A 15,234-nucleotide genomic window follows, 5' to 3' on the forward strand; every position below is an offset into this window, starting at 1 on the left:
CAGCTGCAAACTGTAGAATTTAAGTAACTGGCCCTAAAATGAGTGAAGACTTTTAAAAAGGACATTTCGCATGCAGAGGGTGGTTGTTTATCCCTTATACATGTACCCAAGATAGCTACAGCTATCTTGGACTAAAATGGACTAAAATGGATCGTTATATTTCAGTCTGAAACTAACAACTAGAAATAAGGCTTTTGGATCCTTCCTTTGCCATCACCTGCTTCTATTCCACTCTCTTCTTCACAAAACCATTTTGGTTGATAAAATCAGTAGCTACCTTCAGGACTCCCTGCACCATAGCTTTCCCTGCCCCCAGATATTTTCATGCTTTTTACAGTGATTTTAAATAAACGCGTGCTCTGCTTTCCTCTGTGTCCCGAGCAGCAGGTATGTTGGGTGGTCCAAAACCAGGTGTTCCCCCACAATTATTTTCCCCTTGGCAGATGTGATGGCTGCAACATCCACAGTGATTTACCTGCTGCTGCCAGATGCTGCTGCTCGCAAAGGCTGAGTCTCAGGCTCCTGGGGCCAGTACTGGAGTATCCTGAGGTGTTAACAGGCAGTTTGGAGGCTCAGCTCTGAGATTTTGGGAAGAACCATCCAGCAGGCCTCTCTCTGTAAATGTTGTGGCTAAATCTATTGTGAGGACTTAGCTGATGGGGTCTCCAAGAGGTTTGCTTACCTGTGATCTGAGGATGCAACTTCTAAAGCTTTCACACTTATAGAGGCTTACACTGGGAGGGTTTCATCTAAGCATGAGACATTTGTCCCATTGTGGTACAGCAGCATTAGTGCGTCATTTTTTACAGCAGCCCAAAGGTGCTCCCGGAGGCAAATTTTGTACCTGTGTAACAACATACTCTTTTTTTGAAAGGTTTTTGAAAGGTCCCAGGATAAAGATGGGACCCTGGCCAAAATGGATAAAATAGCACAAAAGCTTTGTGAGCTGGATCTTAGTGAAGGGTGGAAAGGATTTTTCATTTTCTACTGTCTAGCTGAGCAAACGGCTGGATGTGATTCCAGCCTGCTGGCTGGTCCCCTGACACCTTCACTGATGGAAATCCATTTCTTGCTCTCTGTGCTCCTACAGATGCACGGTGCGTGGCTGGGACTGGGGTAACTGCAACAGATTGGATTTGAAATGCATGGGCTTTTGGCACTGGGCACAGAAGGCAGGAAAGCAAGCAGCACAAGGAATTAATTTTTTAGTGCTCCTGTTCTGGTTCACTCTGCCAATTTTTTCCCGCTATACCCACTTTGGACGAGGTGGGCTTAATTTGCTTTTGTTCAGATTTTTTGTTTTAAAAATTTTCTTTAGAAAAATAATACATACATACATACATACATATATATATATTTATGTACATACACACACACATATATATATATGTTTTCTACCAGGGAAAACCAAGTTGAAAAAAAAAAAAGACCTTTCTCAGTCCACTGCCTGATTTTTTTTACATAATTTTTTTCCTATGAGACACTTTTATCTACACAGCTAAGTAAGCAAACAACTTCTCAGGTAAGTAAGCTTACTCTCTGTGACTAAGCTCATGCACAGGGCATGGAGCCAGCCTTTGAAGCAGTAGGAGGGGTACACAATCAGACCTCTGCTCTGCTGCTGTTGCTACTTTATGCTCACGACTTCGCAAGCATCCCAGGAAAACTGGACCTCAGCTGACAGTGAAGCCTCTTCCAGACACTAAGATGCAGAGGCACAGAGCAGAGGGCCTAGTGAAAGCCAGGGCAGGTAGAGGTTCTTCAAATATTTGGTTTAAATATAAAAGAAAGCCTATGCCCAAATCTGCCCAGGGTCCAGGTCTCTTTCCAGGGAGGGAGACACGAATGAGTCAGCTGGTAGAGGAAACTCCAAGATGTTTCTTTGCTGTTCATAATTCTTGGTCTTCTGACAAGTCAAATTAGGGTCAGTTTAAGGTGAAATATTAACTATGAGACATGTTTGTTTGTTATAAAGCAATGCTGATTCTGGAACAATGCATGCGAATCATCTGTTTTCTTTGCTGCATAAATCATACCTTAAAAACAAGAGTCCTAGGTCACTTCTGCTCTACGTGACACTGGCTCTGCCTCTGTGTTAACCCAGCTGGTGTCTTTATGATCAGAATTCAACTACAGTTGCACAAATTGTTAAATAACTTGAATCTTACATGTGTAACTGATCTCAACAGAGATGCCAATTCTATTAATATTACATTAGGCTACCCACAAGACTATGCTAGCACAGAGCTGATGCTCCAAGTCAAGCCTGGGCTTGTGGTCTGCTACCTGACAAGGCTGAAAAAAAAAAAAAAAAAAAAAAAGAATACTAAATGCAAGGTAATTCCATTAACTCTTTCTTTCCCTGAAGGCATATTCAAATGTTTTGAATGCTGGGAGTCCTGCTGGCAAACTTAGTGAATATTTCACCCTGACTCATCACCTGATGTTCAGAAATAGCTCAGAGTTTGGGGTGCAGTTGAAGATACTCAAAAGCACCGGTCACTTTGGGAAATCTTTATCTTGTGCTAGAATTTTATGTATTTTACCTGATGTTTCCTACAGCACTGCAAGTGAGGGGGAAAAAGGGATGTAATTTTCTACCAGGAACTTTAATACCAACTGAGAAAAGTAAAATTTCTTAGACTTATGGACCACTTCTTCCTCTGTGTTGGCTCAAGTATGTCTCAAAGTATTTGGCATTCCTGAGCCACCTGCTCCTGGTGGGGCTTCACTCTGGGAAGTAGTTTCACCCATTGTACTGATTGTATGGGAACAACCTAGCAGATGCAACTGCAAACACCGAACGTTTTCTTCTTATGTTGTCTGAGAAGCAAAAGAACAACCAGTTCTCCCTTTGTAAATAACAGCCTATGGATCTCAAATACATTTGTCTTTCTTGCTGACAAGCCCTACAAGCTCTGGGTTTCTCCTAAAGCTTGGTCTTTGTTTAAGTGTTTGAAAGATGTGTTTGTCTTAATACAAGGGTGCTGCTTGAATGTGGTATTAAATGTGACAATGTTAAAGAAACGACAAAAATTGGAAACTGTTGTCTGGGAATTGTTATCATGGTTTATAGACAATATACTCTGGTTCCTATCGCCCCTGATTTTTGCTTTCCAAGTGTGACTGCGGATTGTCCTTAACCCTTTGGCCTCGGAGGCCTCTGTCGCAGTGGCTGGTTGGGTACAAGTTGTTGGGCATGGATTTCTTTCATTTATTTATTTATTTATTTATTCCCTTCCATTTTCTGTATTATGATGAGCTGCCTTCTAGCTGTTTTGTCAACAGGGCATTTTTTTCAATAGGGATTTTCATTTTGATATGCTAATCGTGTTGATACAACGTTTTATCTTTTGACCTGACACCAGGATGGCAGAAGAGGTGTCTCTCCTCCTGCCAGAGGAACTTCCCACGCAAGACAGAAAATTCTTTTCAGGTGAGAAGAATTGATAAAGTTCCAGGACAACTCATTATAAAAAAAATCATTTCTTTTGGCTCCTGAATTTCTGGAATAAAAGAGTACAAATTCCTGTTGTCTGTTGGGTCAATGCCATAATGATTTGAATGGCAGATGGGCCGTAGATCTGGAAATCACTGATTTTTTGCGTGATTCTTTGAAAAGCCCCATACAGCTGACAGACACAGTTACTAGAGACTCCAGTTTTAGAGCGATTTAAAATGTCTGGGTGAAGACTTTGATTTCCTTGTTAATTACTTTCCTGTTTTGCATTGAGCGTGAAACAGTGTCAGTGAAAATCTTCCAGTGACTCATGGATGCCTTAAAAAAGCTTAAGGTTTAGTTTCAGTGTTGCATAGCAGCTTCCTCTGAGCCTGTGCTTGCTCACTTGTTGGAGTTTCATGAGTGTTTGGAAAAGATTCAGAAGATTTCAGATTATATTCAGATAAGTGTGTAGTATATTTTTCTGAAGAACCTATAGGGTACCTGTAGGTATCCAAACACCTTTGCAAATTTGCCTTCTAGGCAGTCTCTGCCAGGAAATCCAGCTGCATCAGTTCAGCCTCTAATATGTTCAGCTGCTGTCTAACCCTAATGGGGAGCCCGGGCTAGAGGTTGTATCCTAAGGAAAATAATCAAATAATCAAGGTTTTGTCAGTGTACCACATGGAGTTACACCTGCTGTTAGTACTTGAGCTTCAAAAGCCAGAAAAACTTTTTTTTTTTTCTTTTCCTGTGCAACACATGTGCCAATATTTGAAAATGCAGCAGTACTGGTGGGATATGGTAGCATTTAGAGGCCTCAAAGTTTATATTCCACTGTAGCAGATGCTGAGTGGTATCTATGCCCTGGAAATGTTAATCTAATTACAAAGGAAAATTTTATCTCCATTCTCCATTCTCCATTCTCCAGTGAGGCACAAGGAGATGAAGTAATAAGGCCAAGTTCTGTGACAGAATTGGTGTTCCTCAAGCCTGCTGATTTAACCAGAAAAGTATATTTTTCTCAGTGGACTTACATTTCTCTGTGAGTCCCATATGGGTGTCTGTTGTCCATGTTCACTTTAAAAACACAGTGACATGGTATAAAGGATCACACAGTAGCACCCCCAGATTGAAAAGAAAAACCTGCAGCCTCTGCTAAACTGCAGGTCAGAATGGCAGACAGAAAATTACGGAGCACATTCATCGGCAGCCAGGAAATTGGTCTTGCTGGTGGCTCACAGTTTGATTTATGGTGCCCCTAACTGAGGCAGGACTCCTAATTGTTACTGAAACGGGCTCCCGAGATGGACTGGGGGTGGGGAACTGTGCTCTGGGGCAGGAGGCACAGAGAAATGGTTCTGGGGACTCTTGGAGACCCTTGGCCATCCCTGCCCAAGGCGATTCAGGCAGCTTTGGAGCATCCTCGTTCCCCTCCGGGCTGCCCTGCTGGCAGCAAGCACAGTGTGCTTGGCTCTGACCAGGGGAGTGAATGGCACAAGAAAGGGTACAGCACTGGAGGGACGAGAAAGAAAGTTGGTGTCTCTCAAGTTTTGGTCCATTAAGGTAATCCTACACTCTGCAACTGAAGCTATGGGTCAATGAAAACAAATTACAGCTCATTCCCCAAACAGAAAGATTAAGACACAGGAAGCTGCCGAGTGCTGTAGGCACCGGCCTTGACTTCACAACCTAGCCAATTTGTGCTGCCTGTGGGGCTGCACAGCTGTCAGTGAGAAAACAAATCTTCACATACAGAAACTCCTCCTTTATATCATATTCCTCTTTTTTTTTTTTTTTTTTTTTTTTTCATTCCAGAAACAAAGACTGGCAAAAAAAAAAAAAAAAAAAAAAAAAGCCAAAAATGCAAAGGCAATATAAGTGCTCCATATTAAGGCTGTCTCAGTTATTACAAACAAATGGATTTCTGAGTGGTGAAGAAAACCAAGTGCAAATCCATCTGAAACGGGGAGACTAGGGAAATATTGAATATTTCTGATGATAGGAAGTACAAACAAGCTCGCTACAGGCTAGACCACCTAATGTCAGCCTTTCTTCTTTGGCATTGATACTCTGCACACCGATGAGTGACAATAGCAGGCTGATAGGTGCAGGATTTTCAAAGGGAAAATCCAATTTGTAAACAATCAGCATCCTACCAAGCTATAAACAGCTGTCTTAACTTCTAGCAGAGTTGGTGATGCTTGAAGGGCTAAAAATCACAATGTTATCCTAAAATCTTCATTAATTTGTGGCCTGGTATTCATCAGAACAACAAGCCTCAGGGGGCTATTTACTGCTTAGTTCCCCCCCCCCCCCCCTTCTCAGGCTGTAAACCCAGGTTCTGCTGGTTTTGAGGATGGGTGCACAGCTCTGGAAACTTGGTTTCAGATATGTGCCCATCACGTGGATGTGGGGCAAGGTGGGCATGAGTGCCTAAAAGGAAAACAAACAGAAATAAGGGCAGCGGAAATAAATGGTTGGTTCCTTCCACCCCAAACAACAGATCATTTGTCACAGGTGCTTCCAGAAGCTGTTGTCATTAAAGAAACTCCACACTGATGCTTCCATCCCATCCACATGGGAAATCAAGGAAGACAAGACAAGACTTGCCCTAACCTAGACAGAATTTATGGAATGGCTGGACTGGTCCCAGTAAGTGACAGCAATAGGTAAATCCTGTACTGGAAACACAGACTGGTCCTGGGAGTGGAGGAAGATGGGGAAGCAATTGGGTAGAGAGCAATAAGCACCTGTGACACTGGTTAGCAGAAGCCATTTGCAGGCATGGCTTTGAGAGCAGCAGCATGTATCCTGAAGTTGCAGATCATGCAAAGTTTGTTGCAAAGCACTGTGAGAGAGATCCAGCACGCTTTAACTTTGCTCAAAAGGTTGTTTTAATAAATTATAGAGGAGGAGGCAGCAATGCTGTGTGTGCATGCTGAAAGGTGAAGGGGAAAAAAAAAAAAGACTGAAGAGAAATATGGGATCATTTGTTTTTCCAGGGTGCCTTAGGTAAACAGAAGTTTTCTCAATTAGATTTCTCCTTTCCAATCCATTAGGGTTAATGCAGTTTTAATTAGCACTTGATTTGCAGCCGGTGAGGTATGGTTTAATGTGCCTTTTAGAGATTCCCAACCAAAGTACTGCAAGGAATTGAACACAAATGAGCAATTTAAAGTTTTGTCATACCCATTTTTATTTGTAGCTGATTTCGCTGCCAGCTTTCCTTTGAATAAAGGTGATCTTAAAACAGAGATCTTGGTTTCTTTGTGGAGGAGACAGTCAGTACAAAATACTCTACAAAAACTTTGTTGAAAATCTTTTGTCTCCTCTCATGTACAAGCCCAGTCCTGAGCCCCTGTTAGCAGGTGCACTGCTTGGTCTTATTGCTACAGCCACTTATCTTTCCTCGTTGGAGCTGAAGATAGCCAGATCTGCAAGAGTGACCTTGCACTTGTGCTGAATAATTCCTTTCCCCAACTATGCCATAATTATCAACTTTGCAATTGAATACAGGATTATAGCCCAAGAGTTCCCTATGAATGCAAAACACAAGGAATTCGGCATTTGCAATGAGTAAGTCTAAAGTAATCTGCACAGGTGGTTCTTATATTGCACCTGTCATCATGGTATCTGAGCTCCTGCAAAACTCTGTGATTGCATTGGTGTTTCAAGTTTGGAAAAACAGACTCCTGCATTCCTTTTGTACTTCTGAAATATGTGGAAATAACAATATCTGGGGGGAACATTTTTTTAAAAAGCCAAAACAAAAGCTGCTAAGAAGCAAGGACACTCTGTCCTGAAAGTTGTTATCTAATTTGTTTTGAATAGAAGCAGATTTTTTAGACCAAAATTATCATAATTATAAATAAATAAATAAAACAAAAATGAATAATTCTGCCACAAACCCAGAAAACGACTGCCCCAAGGGCAAAAGGCAATTTGAAAGTTGAATATGAAGTTCCAGCATTATGTCCAAAGTCATACAGTCTCTGTCACTCTATCGGATTTGTAGCTAAGATCTTTGAAACCTCAGTGCATGCCATAGGGCCTGCTCTGTTGATCCACCCCTGTGAACCCCTGTTCACATGGACCAGTTAGGTCTCCTGTTGGAAGGAGACTCTCCCCACGGTACATTCTTGGCACAGGAGCATTTTGTGCAGGTGGAGGACTGAATGCTTCACTCTGGCCAGATGGCCGCTCGCCTTTCATGTTGATGAGACTTTATTATGGATTATTGATGTAATGCTGCTACTCGCTCTGCACAGCAGGACCTCATTAATGTCAGTGGAGCTCTGCACAGGCCCAGGGTTCTATCCACAGGGGTCCCACTAGCTGCAAGATCAACGCCTATATTTGTAAATACTGGGATAAGATGAATGAGGCTAAATGTGATGGGGGATAGCTTCAGGCAAGTGGTTTCACTGAGTACTTGGCTAGATATGTCTTAGTCTTAATAGGCAACGTGTTGGTTTAGGAGAGTCCTAGTGGGATGAATAATATAGTAATTGTGAAAATATGGCACACTCATGTTCCAAACAGGTGGGAGAGTCTCTTGGTCCATGTAAGTACAGCAACCAGCCCAAGACAGCCCTCTGAACTGGTGTATTACAGCTGGCAGTTGCCTTCGGTCATCGGACTGGAGCTGGCCCCAGAAAGGCAGAGCAGGGCACAAAGCATTCATCCCTTCCTGAGGTTACGCATCGTGGTGCTGGAAGGGAGCAGGGTTAAGGGAGTCGCACTCTGCTCCACAGCCCCAAGACAGAAGACATGGAGGTCTCTCTCCATTCCTTCATCCAGCAAAGCCGGGCCAGGGCGTAGTTGCAGCTTCTGCACAGCGAAATTTCATTCTTGTACCTCCTGGCAGCATTCTGCCCACCAGCGAAGCTGGAGATCAAACCATGGCTTTCTAGCGGCCTTCTGGACTCCCTGGGCTTGGTGCTCTTGGTTCTCTCTGTGACTTTGTTATGGAGCCCACCAGTGCTGGGTGCAGGAGTGTGCTGCCCGGGATAATCCCTACTCTTGGATACCCAGTCCAGTTTTCTCTGTCTGCCCCTTTCTCACAGGCCCTAGGGATGTGTCCTGACACTGGGTTTGGGCTCTGGGAAGGCTGATTTGCAGACAGAGTAAGCCGGGATTTGGGAACATCCTTGTCAAATTATTGCACAAGTAAAACTTCGCTGCAACAGCAATTTAGTTAACTGGGAAGCATTGTTTCCCATGTCACTCCCTCCTTTCCCAATACAAAAAAAGATTTGCACTGAAAACAAAAGCAAAGCGTCGGCTTAATAAATCTGCAGGCTTTCCACATAATGCGCCGGCGCTGCCACCGGCTGCATGCACGGCAGGCCCTTCGCTGTGTGGGTCAGGCCTCGTTACTTAGGCTGTGCTTCTGAGGGGGCTGCTTCGCTTTTCCAGCAGCCTGAGAACACGGCCGGCCCTCGGTGCTGCCGGCTGGGAAGCAGGACCTGACATGAACGAGGCCAGCGACGAGGGGAAAACGCGAGGGGCTTGGGGTTGGCGTGCCCGAGAGCCCGGCCATGGCGAGCCCGGCCCGGCTGCACTTCGCCCCGCATCCACTAGATGGTATTTGGCACCCGCTGCTGCAAGAGCCGTGCCCGGCTCCAAAACGAGCCCGGCCGCTTCGCCCTGCTTCCAGGAAAACTCTTCCCGTCGTTTATTTTTTTATTTATTAGATTTGTACAGCGGCGGCGTGCAGGTGAACAAAACGACTGCTGGGCTGAGCGGCCAAAAGAAAGCCCAAAGGTTTTGGAAGGTTGGGTGCTACGGGTGTTGGCCTCGCTCGTTGTTTGTGCCAGTCCATATTTACCCTCCAAGATACCCTCGTAGTGTTTTTTTTTTTTTTCTAGCACACCCAAATAGTCATCTCCCGATTTGTAAAATGAACGTGAGGACAGCACAGCGTTGAAGAGCACAAGGAGCACGGCACCCCAGCGAGGGGCTTCGGCATGGGGTCCTTGAGTGACCCTAATGAGACATCCCCATCGCTTAGAGCAAAATGAGGAATTATTCCCACCTCTGGGAGCAGAGGGAGACGCTGCAAGACCCAGCTTTTAGGATCTACCTCTTCATATTTCAGTGTCAAATGAGAAATTGCCTTTTTTTTTTTTTTTTTGGTTGTTGTCACTATGAAAGATGGACAGGGCTCTGCCTCGAGCGGTCAGACTCTGATCTTTCCTGCTTTAATTGGGTGGTTAGTTGTATCTTTTCTTTCCCAAATTATTTGCAAGAAATTGCGATTTAATCCATTCCGCACTTAAGAAATTTAATCAATCATTAGAAATAACTGCCAATGATAGGAAAATATGGTAATTCGTGTTATTTTTGCAGACAAAGCACTGATATAAACAAAACATAATTAAACATGCCCTCTTTATACACTTCATAAAAAGCCACCGTCCTTGGGTATTATAAATCTAAACTTATTTCTCTGATCTCGGGGCATAAAATGTGTTCTGTGAATTGTGTTACTTCTTGTAGGAAAACACTGATAATATTTGCCTTGCAGGCAGCATAAAACACAAAATGTAAAATAAAAATAAGTTATTAATCAGACTAACGGGCAACTTAAATGGAAAGCTGTCTTCTATGTCACATTAAAAATGATAATGAGCAACATTTCACAAGGCAATATTATTAAAAAAAAAAAATCCATGTTACGCGCAGCCTTCTCAAACCATATCTGCGCTGTAGTCTCCAGGAAGCAAACAAGAAGGACAAGTTTTGTAGCTGGTTACCATGGGTATGTTGCCCGAGGAATACCTGCATTTCAACATTCAACATGGCCATACCTAAAACAGGTGTTGCTTTTTTATCTTGCAGCTAACCTAGCCTGCGGCAGCCGTGATCATGTTTTTCCAAATTTGCATCTTAGTAGAAACAAAGTTTTAGCTCAATTAAATACCTGTCACAGAGGGGAGGAAGGAGTAGGAATATGTTGTGACGCATAAGAACATGTTGTGTTTATGAAAGCGGCCTGGTAAGAGCTATTTTTTTTTAATGATCTGTGACAAAAAAACAATGCAAGAAGAAAAATCCTGCCCTAAAGGCCTGTATGTTGCTCTTTGCTTCTAACTTGGAAATTGAGAAACAAAATTTTGGAGGGAATATCAGAGTGGAGTCCATGATATAAAAATATAGTAGGGCCCCTAGTTTGTCTCATAGGCACCTTCAGGTTACCTTTGCTAATTCCTGAAACACGTGGGCCTAATTCCCCATCCCTTTTCAGCATAGTTTGCATAGAAGATTGGATTATGGACAATATTCTTATAGGTATTTCCACAGGGTGGTTAGCTCAGGTGCTTTCAAAATTTTCAAAGTGCACTGTGTAGGCAGGTATGTTATGAGTTCGGCATCTATCCCAGAAGTCTTCGTCTGCATCATCCGCCCATGCTGAGATGTTGAAGAGACTGCACTGGGTAGACAAATGTGCCAACCTTCTCCTTCCAGAGCCCAGCATCACCTGCCACAGTGGGATCTGTAGGACAGACCGACCTGAAACGAGGTTTGAAGACCACATTGATGCAGTTGCTGACTCTCAGGCTGCCCTCTGGGTAGGACAGCTAGTGTATACCTGACATACAAAGAATATCAGAGAAACCAGAAAGGAAAAAGAAAAAGTTCTGGGGAGTGTCTGGGAGAGAGACAGGATCCATCTCTGCCTGTGCTCATCAACAAAACAGCTTCTTATCCCCACTGGTGCATTGCTGTGGGTGTTATATATCACACAAGCCAGTAGTTATCTTTGGGGGAAGGTATGTGCAGAGGAGAAGAGTAGCTATTTGGGTGCTAGGTCTGTAAATGAGTGAATGTTATGGCAGGTATAAATTAAGGGTCTCTGTCTGAGTGTTGATTTACACAGTCCTTGAAGGGAATCACTCTGGACCCAGCTTGTAAGAGACATGCCACAAATCTGCTTGCTAGTTTGTGTTTCAGGCAGAAGCAGAAATTCTTTGTTTTGTCTCTAGTTAAATAGCCAAATGGGACTAGAACTGACAAAAATGTATTCACTGACATTTTCTTTCTAATTGGAACATAGCTAATGATCCACATTTTTAATCAATGAAAATTATGCATATTTTAATGAAGAAACAGGGTTGCCTGAGCAATCCACCCCTTCCCCCACCATCCCTAAAATCTGGTTTTAGTTGGGAGATTTGGAACATAGATTTTCTATATATACATGTACATGGCACAGAACATTGCAGACTAAAAATGTTTTGAGGGATGAGGTGCTGAAAGTGTTCAGCTTGCTTTCTCAATAGTCCCTCCCCAAAGAGTCATCTTGGGAAGGTGTCTTCCCTGTATCTTTTTCATGAGTTTTTCTTGAAGAACTTGTGTTTTCCAGGAAAAAGTAGTAGAAGCTGGTTCTCCTCTCTCTAATACAGGTTTCTATCTAAAGCAACTATGAAATCAGCTGAGCTGAATAGGAGAAGAACTGGCCCACCATATGATTTTTCAAGGATGATATAATATTAAGTACTTCCTTCAGTTTTAATGGGTAGTCCTTTGACATGCATAATTTTGTCAAATGTAGAGGGGAAATGACAATCCTGGTCCCACTGAAACTAAGAGATCAGGAGCTAGACAGACAGAATATAGGTGTTTTGTTCAATATTGGTAAAATTAACAGTGTGGGCTGTATCAGGACAGTAGGCTGGAATGTATGATTATAAATTCAAAGCATTTTCAATAACGTGTTACCTTAGCTTTCTCCTCACTTAGCACAGGTCCCTTATCGCAGTTTCTAACTTGTCCTTGGAACTTGTCCTTTTCACTTTTATTCATTTTGTTGTTGTTTTGCTTTTCAGAATTTTTTTTTTTTTTTTTTTCCAGTGATGTTACAGCACTGTTTTTTTTTTAACTCTTTTTGTTCCAAATCAGGAAAAGCAAATTAAAATAATTAAAGAGAACCGAGTAAAGATGATTTGTTTTTAAAGGAAAAAAAAAGGAAAAGAAAAAGAAGAGTGTGAGCTATAAATGAAACGTAGACTCCAGCAGTGATGTACCTAATAAAAGGCTCAGACCTGACTGATCCACAGCTACAGAAATGTACTTCTTGAGGATGAAAGAAGTGAAGAAATGAGAAGGACTTAAGTCCTCTATTAGTTTAGTGATTAAGATGTTCAAGTAAGGCAAAAGAACTCTGTGAGAATGTAAGATCAATAAATTTGCAGCAGTATTTAGAATTAATGTTGTTCGTGTTTTACGGCATCTTCTCCCAGACATTGAATGTACAGGGGCCCTCTTCTTTACTGCTTACGTGTGAAAATATCTTGTACTGATAAGAATAATTTTTTTGTGTTTAATAAAGAGCAAAACTGGATCATCTGAAATCAGGGGAAGCAGAAAATCTGAACAATGTGCTTCCTATTCTTGGGATTGTTCGTAAAAATCTGCATTTGTTTTACAAAAAATCATATTTTTTTATTATGCCAAACTTTTTGCATTAAATATTACTAATACATTTCAGTTTCTCTTCCTTCTCTGTTTACACATTACCAACTCATTTAGGGCTTTCTGAAGTGGAAGAAGGGCCAGAGCTCTTTATCTGTGGTTACTTGTTGTTACCAGGCCCTTGGTACGGAGTGGAGGTGGTTCACAGAGTTGCTGTGAACTCTGTCCTGGCACCCCACTCCACCAGGTAGTGGTCTCTATCACCAAGCTCTTGTTGCAATTTCTTGGCCAGGTAAATTGGTTTTATTCCTTCAGAATCATCACTAAGCCCTTTATTTGCCAGACCACTTACGTGTTTTTCAACTAAGGACTTGTGTAGAAATCCATTTTGTCACTCAGATTGAAGAATCCCAAAGGTTTTTCCTGGAGAAAAAAAAAGCTTTCTACAGAAATGTGTGAGTCATCTTGGGTGCTGCTGTGTCCCAAGAGTGATTTATAGATCATCTGTACTGTAAGGTGGTATTTGGGGGGAAATTTGAGGCTAACTGGTGTGTCATGGGACATAAGACATGACACTAGATCTTGAGAAGAAGTGAAGGGAAAAAGAGAATAAGGAAATGATTTATTATTATTATTATTATTTTCAGAAATTAAAATATCTACTTAACAATCAGAACCTAGTGAATCCTTAAAGTAATTTCTGTGTTTCCCACTGTAAAGGACCGTAGGATCCCTTGGCACAATGTGCAGATTGCTCTGTTAGTACTGCTTGCATGCTTGCGTGCATCAATAGTCTGCACACTTGTGCTGTCATGCAGTATCTAGGTCCTCCATGGATAGTTTCTCCAGCATTAAGGGAAAAATAATTATTACATCTCATTATCCTCTTGAAATGCTTTGTCTGTTCTCAGACAGCCTGGGTATCCTGGACGATCATGACTTCTAGAAGATCTTGTCAGCCTTACCCGCCCCTCCGGAGGGAACTGCCCCTCTCAGCACTGAACTGGAGCTTTCCAGGGTGAAACATAACATCATCTATTGTAGGTGAAATATCTAGCAGCTACAGTAGAGAAATACATAGCGTTTAGTGACATGGTAAAGAGGAATGGGTCTGAAAGCAGGCATGAAAGAAGGAATTAGGTAAATCAGATGCAATCCTTTGGGACAGAATTTTGCCAGGATCACCACTTCCTGTAGCACCTGACAGTGCATAGAGCAGAAGAGTTTCTCTGAGACCACAGTTACCTAGAAACTTGTAGATGTATCCTGTTCTAACCCAAGAGAATTTAAGAGAGATTAGAAGCAGTTTATTCCCATCCACACTGAAATTTTGTTGCCTTGGTTTGGATAGTTCATGTATTTCGCAAGGCCTGCGCGGATGCTTATCTACCACCGAATGAAAAACAAGATGCCATTTCAGACTCAGATACTGTGGTTGATGTGTCAAGCTGAAATTTTGTGGTTCTTTGTGAAGGTTTTGAATGTTCTGTGTTTGGAATTTCAGTCAACGGAAAACAAAGTAAATTTATGACAGTAAAATTGGAGTACTTCCTAATTTTAGGGTGCAAGTTTGCTTGCTAGCTGTATCTGAACAGTGGAGAAAGCTGTGGAAATCCTTTACAAATAGTTTGGAGGATAAAAAAAAACACAAAACAAAAACAAACAAACAAACAAACAAAAACACTTGTAAAGGTTCCTGTCTTACAGGAGGCAGCTCATCTAGCTTTGAAAAGCATTCCAAAAAAGCCAAGTAATTGTCCGAGTTGTTGCAATTAAGGAAATAACCAGTGTTGGTTCTGTGCTGAACAAACGCTCCTGCAATGGGCATGCTTGCTCAGGGTTTACTGGTGTAATCCCCATTTTCCCTCTGGGAAACCAGAAGGATTTTTGAAAACACAGAAGAAATCTTTCAAGCAAAGCCACTTCACATCATATTGGAATAAAAAGCTCTCTTATCATACAAAAGGTAATATTGTTGTATTGTGCTTTGGAGAGCTGAATAGCTTAAGGATATAGGGCATCTTTCTTCCTCCCTCACTGGTGTAGTTCTACTAATGTCTGTAATTTCATCTGATTTCCACCGCTCAGTCCCAGGTTTATTTGTGCTGAGTCTTTCCAGTTTCTCCTGTTTGTTGACAGGGGCTGAGGAAAAGATGTTTGCCGTGTCATTAACATCTTCAGGCAGAAGCCGTCTGCAGCTCTGCATGGGTCAAGCTGAGCCACCAAGGGGCACGGTGGCCACGCTCGTCCTCCCAGACCCAGTCCTGGAGACAGGAGCCGTGTCACCACCAGCGCTTCCCACAGCTATGTCCCATGGAACAAGAAAGGGCCCCGCGCTCTAATGATGGCTAATTACATTTTCTCCTATCTTTCTA

This window comes from Aythya marila, assembly GCF_965140915.1.
Source record: "Aythya marila genome assembly, chromosome: 7".
NCBI classification, from domain to species: domain Eukaryota; kingdom Metazoa; phylum Chordata; class Aves; order Anseriformes; family Anatidae; genus Aythya; species Aythya marila.